At 33.6% G+C, this 8,237-nt stretch overlaps 1 protein-coding gene across 1 annotated transcript in view; it reads left to right on the top strand.

The window, feature by feature from the left end:
* Positions 1 to 781: 781 nt before the first annotated feature.
* The window catches only part of LOC136829224 (RNA-binding protein MEX3D-like), a 261,260-nt gene continuing 253,804 nt past the window's right edge, over positions 782 to 8,237 (top strand). Inside the window, exon 1 of the mRNA XM_067087525.1 lies at positions 782 to 872. The gene's annotated coding sequence lies outside the window, so the exon portion shown is untranslated. The remainder of the gene's footprint in view (positions 873 to 8,237) is intronic.

The following is an 8,237-nucleotide window of genomic DNA, read 5'->3' as shown; positions in this document are numbered from 1 at the left end:
ATATTTATTGATTGGTCAAATTAATTTTTTTTTGTCTCAATTTAACGCACGTCTTTTGCAAAAGATATCAGTAAGAATGGAATTTTATTCGTTTGTAACTGGATATTACATTCTTCTGTTAATATGTTACTGATACACGCAAAATATTTTTTAGAACTGAAAGTGATGGCTGTTTAAGTAGCAATTATTTAAAATAAAAAGACTAAAATTTTATGATATGATAAGGATATAGTCTATTAGCTCATTTTAAAACGAACTCCACGAAAGTCTTGCACCCATTTGTTTACTTTTAACCTTCATATATATATATATATATATATATATATATATATATATATATATATATATATATATATATATATATATATATATATATTATATTTCTTTATTGATACACACATATACATATAATATATATTCAAATACATATGTCCATACATGTTTTACAGACCCACACATATGTACACATACACGCTCACAGACTGATATCGCTTGTATTAGCGTTTCCGTATCATCTTTGAACTTGTTAACTCATCAAAGAGATATTCGTCCGGTATTAAAGAATCTTATTATCGTTATGCAATGTTATGTTATGAAAAATACGTCCTTACTCGTAATTAGGTATTAAAATGTTATGCGTATACGTTTAAATGCTGAATCAATAACTTGAATAGAGTGTAATCCTAGGTCCTTGCCAGCGCCAGAACCGCTTGATAGTTCGTACGCCTGGCAGCTATGGCTATGCGGTACGTCCCAAACCATGCCGAAAGGTGGCATCGCTGGCGCGCCGAGTACGGATGTCGAGTCCAGGAGCGCCAGGCAACCTTTGTGTTTGTGCGACCAGGTGCTCTGTCCCCACATCAATAGACGAGGTTATTAATATTACGGAATCTGTTATTCTTTCTTCCGCCAACAAAAGCATTAGAGTGGTGGTTCAATGATAAGCGTGACATTTACGGTGCCTTGCATTGTGCAAAAAATAAAGATGTCTTTTGAAGAGGAATGTTTTCGATTCATGTTTGGATGTCGGTAATATACCTGGCGTCTTAATTGGTGTACAACAAGCGGCAGATTAAAGACCAATGCTTATAAATAGCAACCAACGGTTTTAATAGATACATTCATTTGAGAATAGCCAGCAAGAATACGTAGAGAGCTTTCAAAATAAGCACACTTTTATTTCGATAAATAATACATGTTTTTGATGAATATTCAAGAGATGTTTTCATTTTTATATAGTTCAATGATTTTGAATAGGAACATGAATTTTATTGTACGCAGAGCTGTGAAAGCGAAGATATTTCTTTTCAAGTGCAAGTGAAATAGCAGATATTTTGCTGAAGTTTTATTTTCGAGAAATTTGAGTGGTAAATTACACGATAACGACTACCCAAGAAGTTGTTAGCTTTTATGACAGGGCATAGTAACCCCTAACCCTCGGGCGCTGTGGCAAAAGAAAAACGATTTCACAGTGCCCCACCCTTCTCCCTCCCTCCCTCCCTCCCTTCCTCTGCCGTTGTAGTGCTTCCTGATCTTTTTCGATTTGTAATATCAGTTTTGAATATTTTCCTCGAAGTTTGAGGAAGAAGCAACCTTTGAACCAGATCAAAGGCAGCCATGTGGATTTACGGTAATGTATATATATATGTAATAGTTTGTATTTTCGAAATGATGAAACTGGTAATGGGCTTCCATATATGATGATTTTCATTAGTTGTTAACTTCGAAATTAGTGGAGTTCTGAACCACAGTACACTGGATTTGGCTGATTAGCTATGTATGTGTGCCACGGACACTCACGAAGAGCAGTTATGCAACTGAACATAAAACTTGATGTTTTTTTCCTCGTCCATAGCAAGAGGGTTGGGGATACAGGAGTAGCGGTTTTAACTACCGGCGCTTCGGTCCAGCAAGCCAATGTATGAGAGAAGTGGGTGTATGTATGTATGTGCTCGGTAGTAAAGATTCTACGTATTTTACAATCTCTCTCTCTCTCTCTCTCTCTCTCTCTCTCTCTCTCTCTCTCTCTCTCTCTCTCGCTTCCTTTTGCCTTTGAGCTAGATCGATCTCCGGGTGAACATGTGAGAAAGCGAAACGGGAAGCAGTGACAGAGACTCGGGTGTTACTTCGACTCTTACCCCCAACTTAAAGGTTACACGTACGTGGGTGTCTAAGGTAAAAAAGAACGGATAGCCAAGCATCCCTCGGAAACAGTTTCTGTTCGTTTCTCTCTGCATATAAGCTGTCCTTACAATGCTGATAATCCCCAGCAGGTAAACGCCACTTGAGAAAGCATCACGTCCCATATTAATGTAAAGTGATATACGTCGTTTGATAAAGGTGATAGATCATTCAAGGGGGGAAAGCTGGCCCCGCCCCTCAGAAGTATCAAGATCAGATTCATTTCACGGGCTTGATACGATAAGCATGCGTCATTCATACTGCTTTCCTGTGCAGTTGGTGTTGCTTGTGTAAATGTTTGTGTATGTTGGGTTATGCCTGTATTTGTATGTAATTATGACTTGGTTGTATAGTGTCTAAATTAGTGTATGTGTATGCCGAGTTTTAACGTATGTACAAATGTATTTTACATTTTCTCTCTCTCTCTCTCTCTCTCTCTCTCTCTCTCTCTCTCTCTCTAATCTAATATATATATATGTATATATATATATATATATATATATATATATATATATATATATATATATATATATATATATTATATATTATTATGTATATGTATAATATATATATATATATTTATTTATATTTTTTGTGTTCGTGTTTATATGTGCAAATGTATACTAACAGGTAAATAGATAGGTATCGCATTATTAGTATTGGTGCATTTTTGCACCCTGCCCTAGAAACTTGCATAATCTTTTTTAAATGACAAATGGAATGCAATCTAGAACTCTCAATAACCGTAATTTTTGTGTGTATTATGTTGCTTAATTTAGCATTAGTGTTAATAGTAATGTCTGTGTCGGCAATATTTATTCGAATCCTTTGTAGCTATACATTAATGCTTCTTTTTAGACATTTATGTTATATCCTAAATATAGTGACTGTAACATAGCGTCGACCATATTATAACGTGTGTATAACTTCTGAAATCTTTCAGTTATGTTTCTCCATAAATTCATTTTTTAACTAAGAATGGAGGGGGTTGTTGAAATTTACATTATATTTAATAATAAATTCATTATTTTTATGAATAACCATCGTTGCAAAGTGGAAATTAATAAATAATTTGATTGACCTGATAATTTTCCAATGTTTGCAGTGTTTCTTACGTATCTTCATTGTATCTTACATATCTTGTTAATTTGATTTAGAATGTATGTATATATGTATGCATGCGTGTATATATATATATATATATATATATATATATATATATATATATATATATATATATATATATATATATATATATATATATATATATATATATATAATGTGTGTGTGTGTGTGTGTAATCTCAGTATGCTGTATTGTGTCCTTTCCATATCCACAAATCTTCCGTTCAGTGTCTGTTCCAACAATTATTATGTGACACTGTCAGCTCGCCCAGCCGAATTGCAGCAATGTCCTTGAAAACAAAGCACTTTATGGTCATGATTGTGTCTTCACCCTATCATTAGGCTCCAGCTCTCGCCGGCATTGCCAGCTTACAATCAGTCTTGAGAAAATTACAGGCCCTTATGAGCCTGCAAATGTAATAAAGTTGTAATGTTATTGGTTGCTTGGAGGCACTTTGCAGGTTTGTATTTTTAGTCTTTTTAACAAAACGAAAATGGATATAATGTCATCATGTCCTCAGCGATGATATTTGAACAGAGTTACTGAGCGTAGGTTGCAATCCACGATGATGGTTAGGTAACCGTTTGGATTGAATTTAAAAAAAGTAACTCTCTCTCTCTCTCTCTCTCTCTCTCTCTCTCTCTCTCTCTCTCTCTCTCTCTCTCTCTCGTAGCATTTTGCTTTTTGTATATATGCTGATTTTGATAAAATACCCGATGAGACTGATTTTAAAAACATCATTTTTCGTGAAGTGTTCGTCTTAAAACGCTCTAAATTTTCCTGATTTATCTAAGGTCAAACTTTCACGGTTATCCAAAAAGACTTTCCTAGATATTGATTTGTTCAATAAATATTTTATTCATAAATTAAAACATTCCTGTTTCATTCTGCAAAATGTACTGTCGAAATTTGGAACATGCAGATGTGCTTACGAAATGAATTTGTTCTTGCAAAATGAATGTTGTATGTGTTCTGTATTATGTATCATGGGATCTCATGATAAATTAGATTCATATATGGTTGTGAGTGCTTATGTGTACATAAATACATACTTAGGTACATATATATATATATATATATATATATATATATATATATATATATATATATATATATATATATATATATATATATATATATATATATATATATATCAATATATTTACAATAATATCTATATTTACACTATATATATATATATATATATATATATATATATATATATATATATATATATGTGTGTATGTGTGTGTGTGTGTGTGTGTGTGTGTTGTATGTACTTCACTTGTTTCTGTAGCCAACATAAGAGAAAAGTTTTAGTAAAAGAAGAATATTTATGGTTTTTGCTGCTGATCTCTTTGTCTAACTTGAAGGGTTGTGTTTTTGTGGTAGAAAGGTTGATCTTAGGTAAATGTAACATGACAGGTAAAAGTAATACGATTGTCCTTAATTAGGTAATAGCTGTAAGTAAAAAAAAAACTGAATGTTTTGAGCTGTAATTAGGCGGTAATTTTCTGTAAATCATTGTGTCTGCCTTAATTTTCTGTAAATCATTGTGTCTGCCTTTTTCTTATGGAATAAGTAGGGAGTGTTGTTTCAAAGGAATAACCTAGCCACCTATTCCTGGAAATATGTCGATACAAAATTACCTTATGCATCTGATCTTGCTGGTGTCCGATTTCTGTATTATTTCTATATTTGTTACTGTATTAATGGGACCGTACTTCGGATAAGTTATCACGACTGAGAGGCAGTTGTCAGTGATGTTGTTTGTGTAATTTTATTTGACAAAAGATGGTCCATAGAAGTTCAGGATGAGACAATATTAGTGGTTTAGTAATCGGGTTGCGCCATTGTTAAAATTTAACTGTATTTTTCTTAGCAGGTTTAAAACTTTAATTTTATAAGGTAACAGGATTTTCCGTAGTTTCTTGTTTATATTGTTTGTATTGTTACAGATTCTGAATATGCGTTATTAATTGCACAGTTCCTTGCTAAATGAAATTAACGTTCACAAAAAGTGGCAAATGTTTTATCAAAATATGCCATTGTTAACGGTAAAAGGAAAGGAAAATACGTTTTGGGATTATCTTTTTATTTGAATTTATCGATAAGTATTATGGTACTGGTGAGAAAGAGATCTGATTGAAAATTTATACTTTTGCTTTAAAGTAAATGATAGCATTAATATATTGATAGACAACAGAGACTCCAAACAATATAAATTACATGAAGTTGAAGGAATAAATATGAATGACAGATGAAGATCGGTCGAAGAATGAAATGAGTAATTAAGATCTACGAAAGAAAATCAAAATTTTGTTGTAAACTAATGGAAGGATGTTTAAGGCGGTACGATTTCTGAAACTATTTCATATCGAGACATTATAATTTTTGGAATACAAGCAAAATCATTCTGTTGCCTACAAAACCAACTTCTGATCTTAAATGCTCATCCTTGTTTTTTGAATCGGGCGGAATATTAAAGCATATATATATATATATATATATATATATATATATATATATATATATATATATATATATATATATATATATATATATATATTTATATATATATATATATATATATATATATATATATATATATATATATATATATATATATATATATATATATTGATACCGAATGTGTCGTTTTCCTATTCTGTTCCACTGTGGTGCGCTGTTGGCATTACTTAAAGGTTCTTTGCAGCGTCCTTTCGGCCCTAGCTGCAATATTTTTCATTCCATTTGCTGTACCTCCGTTCATATTCTCTATCTTCCATCTTACTTTCCACCCTCTCCTAACAATTGATTCACAGTGCAACTGCAAGGCTTTCCTCCTGTTAAACCTTTCAAACCTTTTTACTGTCAATTTCGGTTTCAGCGCAGAATGACCTCATAGGTCCCAGCGCTTGGCCTTTGGCTGAAATTCCATACTCTTCCAAAGACGAAATGAGACATTAGTATATTTGGTCCTTATGAATTTTTGCGTTGAAACAGAATTATGGAAAATGTAAGTTCGTTCATTTTCTTTTGCGTATTAATGTCTTCATTTCTAGTAAATTGTATGAGAGTAGTCGACACTGAAATGATTTCGTACGTATGAAGCACGCTGCTGATGGGATTGGTCCCTCCACTAATGCATCTCTTACATGAATCCCCATTTTGGGATCTGCCAACCGCCAACGATCGTGTCATTTTCCGAAATCCTCAGCTGCGAAATGAAGGGAAAGGCTTTGTGTTTAAAGGAATATTCATGCACAAGCAATAAGAGCTTTGGTGCGTGATTGCCATAAACGGCGGTAAATCCAGATGTAGCCTTTGGCTGCAAGAGAACGAGTAAAGGTCACGTCTGGTTTCCCGCGCAAAAAATATTCCGGTTTGAAGCGGTGCTGTCATTCAGATGAAAATCATTGGGCCTAGCTTTGGATTCGGTGAATTATGATTCGCTAATATTTGCTTATTTCAAGAAAAGGCTGGCCGTTAGCGTTTAGGTCGTTCAAATCGTTTCTTTAATAAGACGGTTAAGGATCATTACACATTCATTATATTGCGTTGCGATTGACTGCGATATTTAACATGTATATCTCCTCATCGAAGGTTATCCTTATCCCATGCAAAAGACAGATTTCATAGAACATTCATTTACTGGTCATTCACCTACATAACTTATGATAGAGGGGATTGATAGATTCAGAGATTCACCCGACATGTTTTCGTGTGTTAGGATCCTATACTTTTAAGGTGACTCTCTCTCTCTCTCTCTCTCTCTCTCTCTCTCTCTCTCTCTCTCTCTCTCTCTCTCTCGTGCACAGAAGGACGGACGCGCGCACCACTCTCAAAAGTAAAGTGGGGGCTACTGCGCAGCTGCATGATGAGAACACCAATGCAAAAGTAAAAAATCCACTTTATTGTTAAGTGAGTCTTGAAAGAACCCAATAACGGCTGGCATTAGAATTTCAGCGGCGAATTTCAAAATGGCTGCCGCAGGTCAGCGATTTTTCGTTGCGTATAGGCTGCCAATGAAGGCAGTGGAACAGCTTCTCTCCTAAAACCTCTTGACTCGAAACCTCAGTTTGACCAATAGAGAAATCTACATTTAGCGTAGATTTAGACATTTAAATAGGTTGTTGTAGCAATTCGGTAAATATTCATTTTCGCTGTAGAAAAATGCGCTCACGAACATTGTTCTTTAAATAACAATGGAACCGGTGCTTCTTTCAGCAGTGGGCCTGTTGCCGAAGGTCAAAATGCACTTTTCAGTGACGAGTAGCATTCATTACTCTTCCCGCTCACCTCGTGTTTTGAAGCATTTTCTTTGTCTCTCATTAAAAAGAACATCAGAAGTCGTACTTTAAGAATTAAAATGATTAAAATAATAATTTTTCTTTGAAATCATACTCGCCAGTACGTACAGTGTATCTGCATGTGGATAAGGTTAAATGTGTATGAATAAATTTGAGTTTCTGATATTACGTAGGGATTGTTTATATTTTTTCTTCGTGGACTGTACTACGTAAATGAATGTTTTAGCGGCAAAGCAAATTTGATAAGTATTTGTATGAATATTATATATATATATATATAATATATATATATATATATATATATATATATATATATATATATATATATATATATATATATATATATATATATATATATATATATATATATATATATATATATATATATATGTATGTGTGTATGTGTGTGTGTGTGTGTGTGTGTGTGCATGTGTGTGCGCGCAGAAATATCGCAGAATTCACCAGTCTCCTACCGTGAAATCGGAGGCGTAGATCATTCTGTTTGTCAAGAGCCGTATTTGGCAGATGATCATATTTACGTGTGATTTCTTCATTGGCTTGTCAAAGCTAGTTAAGCAAGACGACCTACAGGCGTTGTATGACTTGTTCCAAGTCATT

Source organism: Macrobrachium rosenbergii, chromosome 44 (assembly GCF_040412425.1).
Source record: "Macrobrachium rosenbergii isolate ZJJX-2024 chromosome 44, ASM4041242v1, whole genome shotgun sequence".
Lineage (NCBI taxonomy): Eukaryota > Metazoa > Arthropoda > Malacostraca > Decapoda > Palaemonidae > Macrobrachium > Macrobrachium rosenbergii.
This window is presented reverse-complemented; position numbering and strand designations above follow the sequence as displayed.